Source organism: Stegodyphus dumicola, chromosome 2 (genome assembly GCF_044657685.1).
Source record: "Stegodyphus dumicola isolate Sdum_Otavi_A_Nest chromosome 2, ASM4465768v1".
NCBI classification, from domain to species: Eukaryota; Metazoa; Arthropoda; class Arachnida; order Araneae; family Eresidae; genus Stegodyphus; species Stegodyphus dumicola.
In genome coordinates, this window is record NC_140769.1 from 93171749 (window position 1) to 93186232 (window position 14484).

The following is a 14484-nucleotide window of genomic DNA, read 5'->3' on the forward strand; positions in this document are numbered from 1 at the left end:
GATATAAAATCTCTTAAAATTAATGGAGTGTAAATGAATTAAAACAATTAGTGTACGGAAGAGTTAGATATACTCCGCACAAAAAATTACAGTCAGAAGACAAATTATTTAAAGATATAAATTAATTACATTAAAAGAATTTAAAATAAATTAACATCTGTCCAAATGTCAATGTTAACAGCAATAGCACGAATGAAAGTTATTCTTTAAATTCCGAACTTAGTTCATCCGTCAGTACGCAATGATTGTGTCTTTGCGATTACTTTTCTTATACATACTACAAAAGGCCGCCAACGAAGTAGCGGTAAAATATTTAAATACTAATAGTTTGAAGCGGGTTCAAATCCTGATGAACGGATTGCCTGCATACCAGTTTTAGCGAATGTTTGTTGCGCATGTTTAATGTGAATATGAGACAATTTATTTAGCTTTTCATGATGACGTGCCTTGACTACGAGTCCTCGCTCGGGTTGTGTTTGGTTTGGCTTGTTAGATTATTAAGCACGTGAAGGCGATCTGTCTAAGGGGAGGTATGCTTTCGTGACAGATTATCTAAGGGAAACAATCTCGCACTGCAAAAAGTTAAAACCATAAAAACGCCCATGCAATCAGCTTGTTCACGGGGGTTTGAATGCAGGTCAAACTACCAGTATGTTAAGAGAAACGATTCCAAGAATGTTTAATTATTTTATTTAGTTTGTCATAAGCTAAATAAAATAATTAAACATTCTTGAAATCTCTTCACATTACTGAAATGGCAATAACTTCGAATTATACTATGCTACTACTTTTCCTCTAATATGAAATTTTGAAATTTTCCGTTATCGGACAGCCCACCAGGGACTGAGCGCAGTCTAACGGAACAACTGGTGGAGCTGTCCGGGGTTCGAATCCCGGGAAACGAGCTGGTTGCCAGGATGATATTCTTAGTTTTCCATATGTGTAACATGTATGCAAGCTAATTTTCGTTAGGCAGTCCTCGAACGAAGGCATCCTTCACCTTAGGCAAATAACCATCGAGTACTTTGCCATAATCAAATAAACCTTTATCCATAACATGCTTCAAATATTTTTATGTTGAAAAGTTCATGCGCCAAAGTTGGCCCCCGTTGAATGAAATATGTTGTTTATTTTTTCTTTGTTTTTTATAACAACAATGTTCTTGTTTTCAGAATCTGAATTATCAATAAAATTCTTTTAATAATATGCGATTCTATTTTGTTTTTTTGTTTAATGAAAAATTAATTTAAGCGACAAATCTCTTACATTTAGAAAAATTTTCGATTTTCGAAACGAGTTGCTGTCAAAAGCGCATCTTCTCGTTGCTGCATATATTTATTTAAAGCAAACTGCTTGCCGCGTGTGCTTTTATATTTGAAAAGATTCAGAGAATTTTCAACATGGAAATAAAGTTATTAATTTTACTGAATTTTGTGGATTCTTTGTGTTTTGAGGTAAAATTCAAACCATCAGATATGTGATAACCTTAAATAAGGGTATATATAACCAGGATTTTGCGGCCAGACATTCCCAGCGAAATAAATTACAAAAAATTATCTATGTAGAATTCATGTATATTCCGTTTAGTATTTTAATTTATCAGTGTTATTACACATCAGTTTATCAGTGTAAGTTATATCGAGTTTTAGTTGTGTTCGATAAAGAATTTTATTTGGTTTATATAAATCCGATTCGTTTAATAATATTATATTTATTAAATACTATTTATTAGGTTTTTCAAATCTGTCAAACCCAATCACTGGCCTCCTGGCTAAGATATCTGATTATTGCTATTTCGACTCGTATTCGAACCCAAACAAACGAACTGGTTGAATTTTGTGATTTCCCCTATGTGTAACATGAACATGAGTACGTTTTACTTAGAAAGTCGTCCATGGAGACATTCATTGCCTTCGGCTGATAGATCTCGTTACCTTTGCCATACTCAAAAAATCTAAAACTTTTTCAAAAACACTAACAGATGCATATAACAAAATAAAATTAAGTAAATGCATATAAGAAAATAAATTAAGTAAATGCATATAAAAAAACTGAAGTAAATGTATATAACGAAAAAAAATGAGGTAAAAACAAATTTTCAATAATTTTTCAATACAGTAGTTTTTAAATTGCTTGTTTTCAAATTTTATTTCATTTTTATGTATGTACTAATATACAGTGCATGTGTGCGAAAGTGTGCTTGTTCGGCATATCCATATATATTAATTAAATAAATCTGATTTGAAAATGCATGCACTAACGCGCTATTCTCGTAATTTGAAAAACACTAAAGTATTGACTGAGAAAAATATTTATAAAGAAAATTAAATTTCGTCTCCTTACTCGGTGCTGTGTAAAAAATTTAAGTAAGCTTATTAATTTTTTCTTCTTTATTAAAAACAAATTAGTTTCTTTTCATCTATATATGAAAAATAACAAAATCTTGTTGTCAGAATGGAAATTCTTAAAAATATGAAGTTCGTTTTTTTCGAACAAAAGTTTCTGAGAAATTTCTCTAGGTCAGCAGGCAGTAACAGGACCACTGACTGCTTTGTTTGAAAAACCCGATGAAGTGGATCATCAACCCCCAAAAGGTTTTCTTTAACAAAGCAGATGCGGTCCAAATGGCTTTTCTGAGAAGCGTTCGTATTTGAATAGCTTGAAGCTTGAAAGCTTGAGTTGGAAGTTGTTCCCGAAGTCAGACACCAATAAAATTTGTTATAGATATTTCTCTCTCTCTCTGTGAGTTCTTGCAATCTTGGAATGGGTGAAAGTTTATTTTGTTTTACATATATAAGGAAACTGCATGTAAAGCAAAATAATTCAAGGCATCCATTGTATGTTAATCATTGTACGTCCCCTCAGCTCTTCGGTTGGGTATTAAGAAAAGAACTTCCTATACTGCTTTTGTATTACTTGTATAGTGAAAGATTTGAAAAAAATAGCTTCATATGAAAAGATTTTCTCCGATGAACGAATACAGCTGAAACATGTTTCTGTCTTCAAGTATATCCACAAAACATGAAATAGTATTGTAGTCTTTTGTATTCTATTGCATTTTTATATTACTTCGTGGTAAATTTTTTGATTCTTAAATTTCTCTCTCTCTTTTCTTATAATACACAAGTACTCTTTCAGATATGGCTGACCTATGAACCTAAATTTTTATACTATAAAATTTTATTATAAAAATAGCCGTAATCATTAGATACAGCTTTGTGTATATTATATTCTTGAATACATGCCTGCAATTAATACTAAGAATACTATTGATAAAATTCGTGATATAATTAATAATGAAAATACTGTTTAAGCTAAAAACCGATTTGAATCTTTTTTTCATTATAGGGTAACATGAGCCAAACAATTTTCGTTAGAAATATACTGTTGCGTGCGTACGGGTTCGTTACGAAATGAATGCACAAGTCCGATGAAAAATGAACAAAAATTTATTATTATCACAACAAAAATGCTTAAATTTTTTCAAATTATCATGCAGTATTACAATATCTCACAGTAGTTATCTTTTAATTACTCAAATATCCAATAGAACGTAATTCAAAACAGCTAAAGAACGCTAATCCGCGAATTCGCTACAATCAACAACAGTAGTTTTCTAAACAACAACAAACTAAGCAACTACTACAAACTGAGATGTTTTCCTCCTTTTATAAGATTTTAAAATCACGCGCTAGAATTTTCCAGTACTTTCTCGAAATCAAAAAGAGATATTTATTTATTTAATGCACGCGCTCTTGTATTTTCAATTTTCCGGCTTAGCTCTCTTTTAATATTCGTCACGCGCTGCACTGCGCGAGAAATAAAACCATTTAATTTATAATTGAACTAACATTAGCTTTTTAAATACCAAATTCGTAACACATCCCCCTTCCCAAGGACTGCACGCCCCGGGCAGTACAATCCCTGGACAGGAAGCTAAATTACAACTGTGGCATAAATGCATTAATAAGCATTTCATTACAATAATAAACAACATGAACAATAAATGCAATACAAAAAAAAAACAAATCAAATGCTATCAAATACAAATCAAATACACATTTAAAAACAAAATGGACCATGGTCTTATACTATTTACAATTATTTACATTATGTACTATGGCCATAGTAATGAGCTAACCTGTCGTAATGAACGACTTTAGGTTTAGAGTTCGAAGACTTACGAATCCGAACCACGACGTCATTCAGCCTGTTTAGGACTGTGTACGGCCCATCCCAAGGTGACTGTAATTTCGGACAAAGTCCTTTCCGTCGAGTCGGATTCCACAACCACACCTTGTCTCCTTCGTGGAATTGATGTTCAGTAGCTCTTGTGTCGTATCGGGTCTTCATCTTCTCCGTCGCAAAGTTGACTCGCTCTCGTGCAAAATTGTGCATCACTTCAAAATGGCCTGCAGAGATCTTGAATATATTCCTCAGACGATGAAGGAGCATCCGGAGGGAGGCCAAACAATAGATCACAAGGCAGACGAAGGTCACGACCGAAGAGCATCTGTGATGGAGAGTAGCCGGTAGTCTCGTGGACAGCACTGCGGTAAGCCAGTAAAAAGAGTGGTAATTTCTTGTCCCAGTCCTGTTGGTTTCTGGAAACCACTAATGAGAGTTTATTAAGGATGGTTCGATTGAACCTCTCTACCATGCCGTCCGACTGGGGATGCAATGGCGTCGTTTGAGTTTTGTCAATGCCAAGTAGTTTGCATAGTTCTTTGATTACTGCCGAGGCAAAATTCCTTCCCTGATCGGAATGTAACTGAAGAGGCACTCCGAATCTGGAAATCCAGCGCTGTATCATTACCTCAGCTACTGTGACTGCCTCTTGATCAGGAATAGGATAAGCTTCAGGCCACTTGGTGAAGTAATCAATGACAACGAGTATGTATTTGTTGCCATCAGCAGTTCGTGGCAGAGGTCTCAGGATGTCAAAGGCGATACGTTCAAAAGGCGCACCTACGTTGTAACGTTGCAGTCTGCCTCGGCTGCGTTTCCTCGGTCCTTTTCGACCTGCACAGGCATCGCAAGATCGGCACCACTTTTGCACGTCATTCTTTGCATTATTCCAGTAAAAGCGCTCACGAACTCTCTGTAAGGTCTTCATAATTCCAAAGTGACCTCCTGTAGGGCTGTTATGTAGTTCTTTGAGGACATCAGGAATCCGGGATCTTGGAAGTATCAGTTGCCATCGGAACGTCTTCCCATCATCCGACTCGAATTTCCGGTATAAGACGCCGTTTCGAATGTGAAGTGAATCCCAGAGTGCCCAGTATTGTTTTGTTGTAGGACTACAGATAGAAATGTCCTGCCATGTAGGTTTTCTGTTTGATGACTCTATTAAATCAAGTATGGGTTTAATGTCGCGGTCTTCCAGCTGGTCTCTCCTGACTTCATCATCACTCCACGGGTCTCGATCAGCCGATGTTGATGTTGTAATTTGTCTTGCGACCGGAGTCAGCAGCTCGTATTTCGCTTCCACCCTGGAACAGTATCGGCAGCTTTCTTGGCAAGGTCTTCTAGACAGGGCGTCGGCGTTTCCGTGTGATGATCCCTTACGATGACGGATAGTGATGTCATATTCTTGGAGTCTCTGTATCCACCTGGCTATTTGACCCTCAGGATTTTTGAAATTTAAAAGCCAGGCCAATGAGGCATGGTCCGTGCGGAGGAGGAATTTTCTCCCGTATAGATAATGATGGAAATGTTCTACAGCTTTGACTATGGCGAGTAACTCTTTCCTTGTGACACAGTAATTCCTCTCCGGTTTAGACAGGCACTTGCTCCAGTAAGCTACTACCCGTTCTTGGCCGTCTATTTCTTGGGACAAAACAGCACCGACACTTTCATTGCTCGCGTCGGTGTCGAGAATAAATGGTCTGTCGAGCTGAGGATACGTCAGGATTGGAGCAGATGATAAAGCTTCCTTTAAGTTGTTAAATGCATCCTCGCATTCCTTTGTCCACAAGAATCTTTGCTTGCTCTCTGTCAGCTTGTGAAGTGGTCTTGCGATGGAAGAAAAGTTCTTCACGAATCTCCTATAGTAGGTGCAAAGCCCTAGGAAGCTTCTCAGCTGATGGACATTTTCGGGACGCGTCCAGGATTTAACCGCTGATACCTTTTCAGGATCCGTGCGCACACCTTCTGCAGAGATGACATGTCCCAGGTAAGTCACTTCCTTTCGAAACAATTTGCATTTAGCGGGAGTCAGCTTCAGATTGGCCTCTTTCACTTTCTGAAGCACCTTTCTAAGATTTTCTAGATGCTCTTCAAAACTCTTTCCGACGATGATGATATCGTCCAGGTATATCAGACAGGCTTCGTAGGAAAGGCCTTTCAAAACAGTCTCCATAAGACGTTCGAATGTTGCCGGCGCATTACACAGTCCAAACGGCATCACTTTGAACTGCCAAAGTCCTTGTCCCGTAGTAAATGCCGTCTTTTCTTGGTCATCAGGATGGATTTCTACCTGCCAATACCCACTCTTTAAATCAAGTGTTGAGAACAACTTGCTTCCAGAAAGAGTGTCTAGAATGTCATCAATTCTAGGAAGAGGGTAACTGTCTTTCTTCGTAACCTCATTCAACCGGCGATAGTCAACGCAAAATCTTGTTGAGCCGTCTTTCTTTCTGGCGAGAACGATGGGAGATGCCCATGGACTCGCTGAAGGCTCGATGACATCGCCTTCTTCCATATCTTTTAACAGTGTTCGCACCTCTTCCTGTTTAGCAAACGGTAGACGTCTTGGATGTTGCTTGATCGGGGGATGATCGCCAGTATCTATTCTATGTTGTGTCAAACTAGTTCGACCCACGTCAGAAGACGAGCGGGAGAAAACAACTTGAAGATCTTTAATGACGCGATCGGCAGCATTTTTCTCCTTATCGTTTAATTGTGCATTCTGCAATAACTCCGATGTAATGCTCTCTGAGGACACGGATTCTGGGATGTTACTCTTTCTTTCAACGCTGGTTACTGGAGTACATGTTGCAACCACTTCACCTTTCTTAATAACTCTCGACTTTTCAGTTACATTGGCGACTCTCACCGGGATAACCGTTCTGGATAGGTCGACGAGTGTTGAGGCTACTAATACTCCTTTTGGGATATTACAGTAATAAGGATATTCTATGATGCCGTAGCGGAAATTTCTATTTTCGGCTATGGATCCAGGAAGTAAAATTTCTGTTCTTGCCGGTATTGTAATATAGTCTTGTGCTATTATTTTATGGACAGATTTAACTTCTTCATCATTAACGAGAAATAACGCTATGTCCTCAGATGTAGAATGCAATTCGTTATTTTTAAAATCCAAGGAAAAATTGTATTTCCTTAGAAAGTCCAATCCGAGTATGCAAGAATCAGTGATCTCTGCTACGTATGCCGTGTGATGGTAAGCGGCACTTCCAAACGTGATGTTAACATTTACTTTTCCGTCGATGTCGATCTTCTCACCGGACACAGTCTGGAGGGTAACGCAGGACGGCGTCCAGATAAGTTTGTTATGTCCAGATAAGTCCAGATAAGTTTGTTGTTCCTAGTTGTTGAGCCAAATCTTTTCGGATGATGGTGACGTTGGCTCCTGTATCTATAGTCATATTGCACGGAACTCCATTAATATGTCCTATTATGAAAAGTCCATTGCTGCCGCCTCTTACTGCAGAAATCTGAAGCGCTTTAAACGGGGGCTTTTCATTATCTGGCAACCTCCGCCCCGCGAGATGGCCACTAATTAGTTTCCCTGCTGCTTGTTAGAAGCGGTCTTAACATCAGTACCCTGGGGTGTTTTGCAGTTTCGTCGTATGTGACCTTCAGCACCGCAGTTCCAGCATTTAACGGTCGGTTTCTTCTCACCAATATTCCGTCTCAAGGCGTTCAGTTGTCTAGTTAAATCGTCAAGTCGAGCGGTGACTTGATCCCCTGGCTCCTGGACTTGAGCAGCTCTGACTGGGTGGCGGTCTCGACGACTGGCTTGCTGGCTGCCTCAAATTTCATGGCGTACACTAGAGCACTTTTTAAATCTTTTACATCCGCCATTCGTAGAGCTTTCTGTATTTCAGTATCTCGGATGCCGTCGATAAAGTATTGCAAGGACAGGATTTCCCTTGTTTCTGTCGGGCATTCCGAAAAGGCGAGATGGGACAGCCTTTCAACATCCGCGGCGAGCTCCTGAAGTGTTTCGGTAGGCTTCTGTTGACGAGATTTTAATTGGAGCCTGCTGTAGTCTTTTAAACACTTCTCCCCAAAGCGCAACTCCAAGGCGCCGGACAGAGCTTCGAAATCTAACCTTTTGTTTTCGGGAAGCGTCTGCAGGATATCCGCTGCGTCTGCTCTCAGAGAAGCGGCGAGATGACAGGCCTTAGCTTGGGAATCCCATCCATTCGCATCCGCCACGATAGAAAACTGGGTCTTATACACTTGCCAGGATGTCTTCCCATCATATGTGGATAGCTTCAGAGATGGACGAGCAGGCATCGGTAAGAATTTAAAATCACCACTCTTACTCCCAGCCGTCGCTACGAATTTCTTTAAAGTTTCCAGTTCTTTGGAAACCGCACAAACCCGGTCATCAATTTGTTGTTCGATTTGTTTCTGAACGGAACAAACTCTTTCTTCTATTTCTTCTTTAACAGAAGAAACATTTTCCTCAATTTGTCCCACTTTATTCTCAACCACATCTATTCTGCCTTCCATAGCATCAAATTTGGTTTCTATTATGCAGGCAATTTTTCTTTTCATTTCGCATTGACTTTCTTCAATCTTGACTTGAACAGCTTTTATTTCTTCTTTAACAGATTCCTTAACAACTTTTATTTCGTCTTTAAAAGTTAATTGACCAGTTTGAATGGCCTTCATTTCTTCCTTAACGGATTCTTGGCCCAATTTCATCTCGCCTTTAATTTCTTCTTTAACGGAGTTGACGGCTCCTTCCATCTTTTCTTGGAAAGCAGCAAATGCAGTCATCATTTGCCTGAATTGTTCTTCCATCGCTCTTGTTATTGGCATTCAAATCCCACTTCTGACACCAAAAATTGTTGCGTGCGTACGGGTTCGTTACGAAATGAATGCACAAGTCCGATGAAAAATGAACAAAAATTTATTATTATCACAACAAAAATGCTTAAATTTTTTCAAATTATCATGCAGTATTACAATATCTCACAGTAGTTATCTTTTAACTACTCAAATATCCAATAGAACGTAATTCAAAACAGCTAAAGAACGCTAATCCGCGAATTCGCTACAATCAACAACAGTAGTTTTCTAAACAACAACAAACTAAGCAACTACTACAAACTGAGATGTTTTCCTCCTTTTATAAGATTTTAAAATCACGCGCTAGAATTTTCCAGTACTTTCTCGAAATCAAAAAGAGATATTTATTTATTTAATGCACGCGCTCTTGTATTTTCAATTTTCCGGCTTAGCTCTCTTTTAATATTCGTCACGCGCTGCACTGCGCGAGAAATAAAACCATTTAATTTATAATTGAACTAACATTAGCTTTTTAAATACCAAATTCGTAACAATACAATTATGCTAACTTGACACATCAGATAGAAAATATTTTATCGTCATCATCGGCTATGATAAAAGATTTATACGCTTAAGATTTTGGATTATGATAAATACACAGGACCTATTTGTGTAAAGGAAAGGGAGTCTTCAGAGTAGATTTTTTTTTTTTTTTTTTTTTTTTTTTTTTTTTTTTTTTTTGTGGGAAACAAACTGTTAATTCACAATCCATTGAACTTATGAAAAACCCCTAAGCCTCCCATGCAGCCGCTAGAATTTACCGGTGCTCAGCTATCTTACTGCTTGGAGACTAGTTGGCTTTCTGAACTTACGCAATATCTATCTGAATTTGAATATTTGCATAAAAAAACGAGCAAAATAAAATGACACATTGTAAATAGTACATTTTACTGAAATCAAACTTTCTTTGAAAAAGGAAAATTAATTGTAAGGAATAAGATGGATGCATTTAATTAAACAGCGGGCAATAACAGCGCTGATCATATGTTTCGTATAGGAAATCATTTTCTTCGTGTTATCGTATAATGGAAAATATCCACAGATTATATTTTACAGTTTTTAAGAAGTCATGGGTTATCTGCTTTAAGAGAACACCTTCGTGGGCAATTTTCTAAATAAAATTGGCTTGAATTCACGTTACGCATCGAGAAAATCATAAATACCACAAGCAGCTAAACTGTTCGGTTGCCAACAACAAAATACCTACATCCAGCAATCTTATTCACTCAACTATAGTGAACTTAAACTAATGTTTGTATATTATTAGTAGTATTAAAATAACGACAATATTTATTCTAATAAAAATTTTTGTTTGAATATCCTCCCTAGTAAGATATTTCCTTTGGTTGGAGATTTGTCAACAATAAATGCTATGTTTAAACAAGACATTTATTTAGAGCATAATGCTTCAAAAATGTATGCTGGGATCCCTAGAAAAAAAAATATCGTTGGAAAATATATCTCCGAAAAAATATTTAATTATTCATATTCTTATGATTAATTATTAATTAATTAATAACTTTTATAATTATTAAATGAAAAGCTTATTTATACTTTACCAAATGTACAGCGTCACTCTTTCTTTACAAAAATATCATATTGAATAAATTATATTGTAAGCTAATAAGTAACAACATTGCTTTGTTTAATTAAGATACAAGCCGAACAAACATTAAATTGGAAGTCAAACAACAAAAATCAGCGTTATATTTTCAAATTTTCACAATCTAATTTTCATTATATCTTATCTCGTTTATTTGCGCTTTTGCAGCTGAAGATGATGGTTCGGTAAAACCATCGAAACTAGTCCTGTGAAAATTTGAAAATATAACGCTGATTTTTGTTCTTTGACTTCCAAATTAATTGCTTTGTTTGTTATTAATATGTCTCATCCTTCCTATTTCAGATAAAATTTACTAGTGTTTCTTGGACAGGAAAGCAAGAATTTTTAATTTGAATCCATAAATTTATGATACGCTGAAAACGGTTTCATGTTATAATTCCCTTTCTGAATATCTTGAATGTATATGAAAAAGTAAAATGCAAATTTAATATTAATATTACCACCCTTAAAAACACCCAAATATTTCGTTTATTACTCTCTTAAAACTACGTAATAATTAAGAAAAAAAGAAATTATTTAAAATAATTATTAGTTGCCTGCAGTTGAAGAATATAGGAAAATGCAGAAGGTTTTAAAGATTTTTAATTAATGACAAAAATACAGAAAATCGGAAATAATACGAAATGTTTCAGCAATATCTCAGAAGGAATGAAAGTTGCACCAGATATTTGTCAGAATATAATTTTAGTGATAGCAGTTTAATCAGTCTGCATTGAAATTCCGGTGATAATCAGTGACATACAGATTTAGGTTACTTAGGTTAAAAATGCGTAATAATTTAAAATTTAACCGGGTAAATTTTAAAACCAATTTATTTGAAAACTATCTGCTTCGCTGCGAGCCTTCGTCTGACTTTTAAATGTACCGGAAAAATGGCTGAAGGGAACTCCAAACGTTAAATTTAAAAACTGCGTAGGATTTTACTCTGCAGAACAACTTCATAAAAAAAGTTATTACGTATAACAAAATTACAATGAAATAAGCAATGTCCCTTAATACAAATATTAATTATCCTAATAAATAAATTAACCAAATTCCCTTTGCAAAATCTTAAGAACTCAAATGGTATAAAGAAGGTTAATAACTTTGTTTCCTAAAAAAATCAGTCAAAACTTTTCAATATCTTAAAAACAGTGAAATGAGCAATAAATAAAATAAAGGAATGCAAAAAATTCTGAAAAGCAAAGTATAATTAATGATATTTTATCTTATGTTTTCAAGGGAAAAAATTACAATGAAATAAGCTATATCCCTTAATACAAATATTAATTATCCTAATTAAAAAATTAACCAACTTTCCGTAGAAGAACAAAAATCATGTAAAACTTTTCAATATCTTATAAACAGTGAAATAAGCAAAAAAAATGACATGAAAGCAACTCAAAAAACATAAAATTCCGCGCAGAATTTTACTCCACAGAACAACTTTATCCAAAAAAAAAAAAAAAAAAAAAAAATCAATAAAAATATATTATATTTATATAAAAATGACAATGAAATATGCCAATCTCTTAAAAACAGTGACATAAGAAATACGATGAAAAGTTGTTGCCAAACCCATATTTCTAAAAGAATGAAACTATTCAAAATGATGCGATTTCATCAAAAATCTATCAACTACAATAAGACAGGAAAATTGTTGCCCAAATCACATTTTTAAAGAAGTGAGATGTGAGAAATGTACTCGGAAGCTTCATTTAAAACATCTTTTAAAAATACAAAATATTATCATTTTTCCAAAATTCTTTTTGTAAAAGCATTCGCAAGGATTAAAGTTTAACGTGTCCAAAAATCAAAGAAAAATAAACTGTACATTTTTAAAAATAAACTTTTTTAGAAAAAATCCCATTGAAAAAGTGTTAAGCTCCCTTTGTTAAATAAATTCGTATTTAATCGATTTATTGAAACACGAAATTTATTTTAAGTTCGTAAAATAGCTAAGTGCCTACGTTTCATGACGATGTGAAAATGGAGTGTGTAGAGTAAAATCTCACTTTCCTATAGCACATTATGTTTCAAAATGACACGATTTCGTTACAAAACATGAAATAAAAAAAAATTCGAATTCGAATTTCGAAAAAATCGCTTCGAAGTGCACTAGCTCTTGTGTAGATGTACCTATGTACCAAATTTCGTAGCCGTGGGTCTATTAGCTTACGCGCAGCGCGAACGAAAGGCGCGCACACACAGACAGTCTCTTTCTTTTATTATATGTAGAGAAGATATGTAGAGATAAGATTGTTTAAGAGAACGAAACTTTCAAGTTTCGCAGCTGTACCCCCTGCGGCATTAAGACGATCATCACGGAGAGTCTAGCCTTTTGCAATTCTCTTGAGAGCTCACAGGTACTGAACAATATATAGCAATCAATCTCACTTAGCGGAATCATTGAAGTAAAATTCTGGGAGGGATGGGAAATAACAAAAGAACTGCTTGACAATTTTCAGAGGTTTAGGGTTATTTTCGCGACATTTTACGGGAAGTTCGGTCCAAAACTAGCGACAGTTTTAAAGAGATTCGCAGATAATCACTCGACAGGCTAAGGGTTAAGTTTCGCAGCTGTACCCTGACCCTTAAGACGGTCATCACGTATAGTCTAGCCTTTTGCAATTATCTTGACGGCTCACATCTACCGGACAATATCTATTGTAATCAATCTCACTTAGCGGAATCATTGAAGTAAAATTCTGGGAGGGATGGGAAATAACAAAAGAACTGCTTGACAATTTTCAGAGGTTTAGGGTTATTTTCGCGACATTTTACGAGAAATTCGGTCCAAAACTAGCGACAGTTTTAAAGGGATTCGCAGAAAATCACTCGACAGGCTAAGGGTTAAAGTATTTGAATTTAAGTAATATTTTAATTATTTTAAACGCTGGTATGATGGTTTTTAATTCGATATTCAATTTACGTAATATTTTAATCCAATTAAACGTTGGCGCAATGTTTTTATAGCGGTATTTTTATTCTATTTCTGTGCTATAAGAAAATAATAATTTAACCTTTAGTATTTTATACTTGTAGTAAATGTATTTATTTAGATTTGCCTGCCATCTCAAAAAACAACCTTTTCAACAAAAAATTAATCCATTATTTTTAACGATATTTATTTTCTTAAAGTTTCGAATACTTTACTATGCGTAAAATACGTAAAAACAGCGTTTTTCAAGATGGCTGACGATTGTAAAAACCGCGCCAACAATTGCGCCAAAGTAAATCACCAAAAATCCGTGCAACAGTCTACCAAAGTAGCACCAAAGTCCGGAAGCGGACGCCAACAATATAAGCATCTTGATTTCTCGCTCTCATGGTCAGTCTTAAGTGCCAAGGCAAAGCAAAGAACAGCTATTGTCTGTTGTAACCAGAGATGGTCACCGAACGTCATCAACTGTCAAAGAGACATAATTATTATCGCAGAAACATTGGGTCTAAATTTACTCATTACCAATGTTTACATTCCCCCTAACTCAGATATGCAAAGCTCGCTAGAAATGCAGGAAACAATCTTGGCAAAATACCCAAGAGCACACCATTTAATACCAGGGGACTTTAATGCCCACTCTGATATGTGGGGCTACCAGTTAACAGATTCCAGGGGACAGCAAGTGGAGGACTTTATAGATAGCAATGATCTAGCACTTCATAACGACCCTAACGGTCCTCCTACCTTTGAAACGATTCACGGCAAAGGATGGCCAAACTTAACCCTCACAACGCCAGCCCTAGCATCCAAAATCCTTTCCTGAAATGTGGATGATACTCCGTCTAGTTCATACCACCATTACATCACTTACAGCATTGGGCATCCACATGCT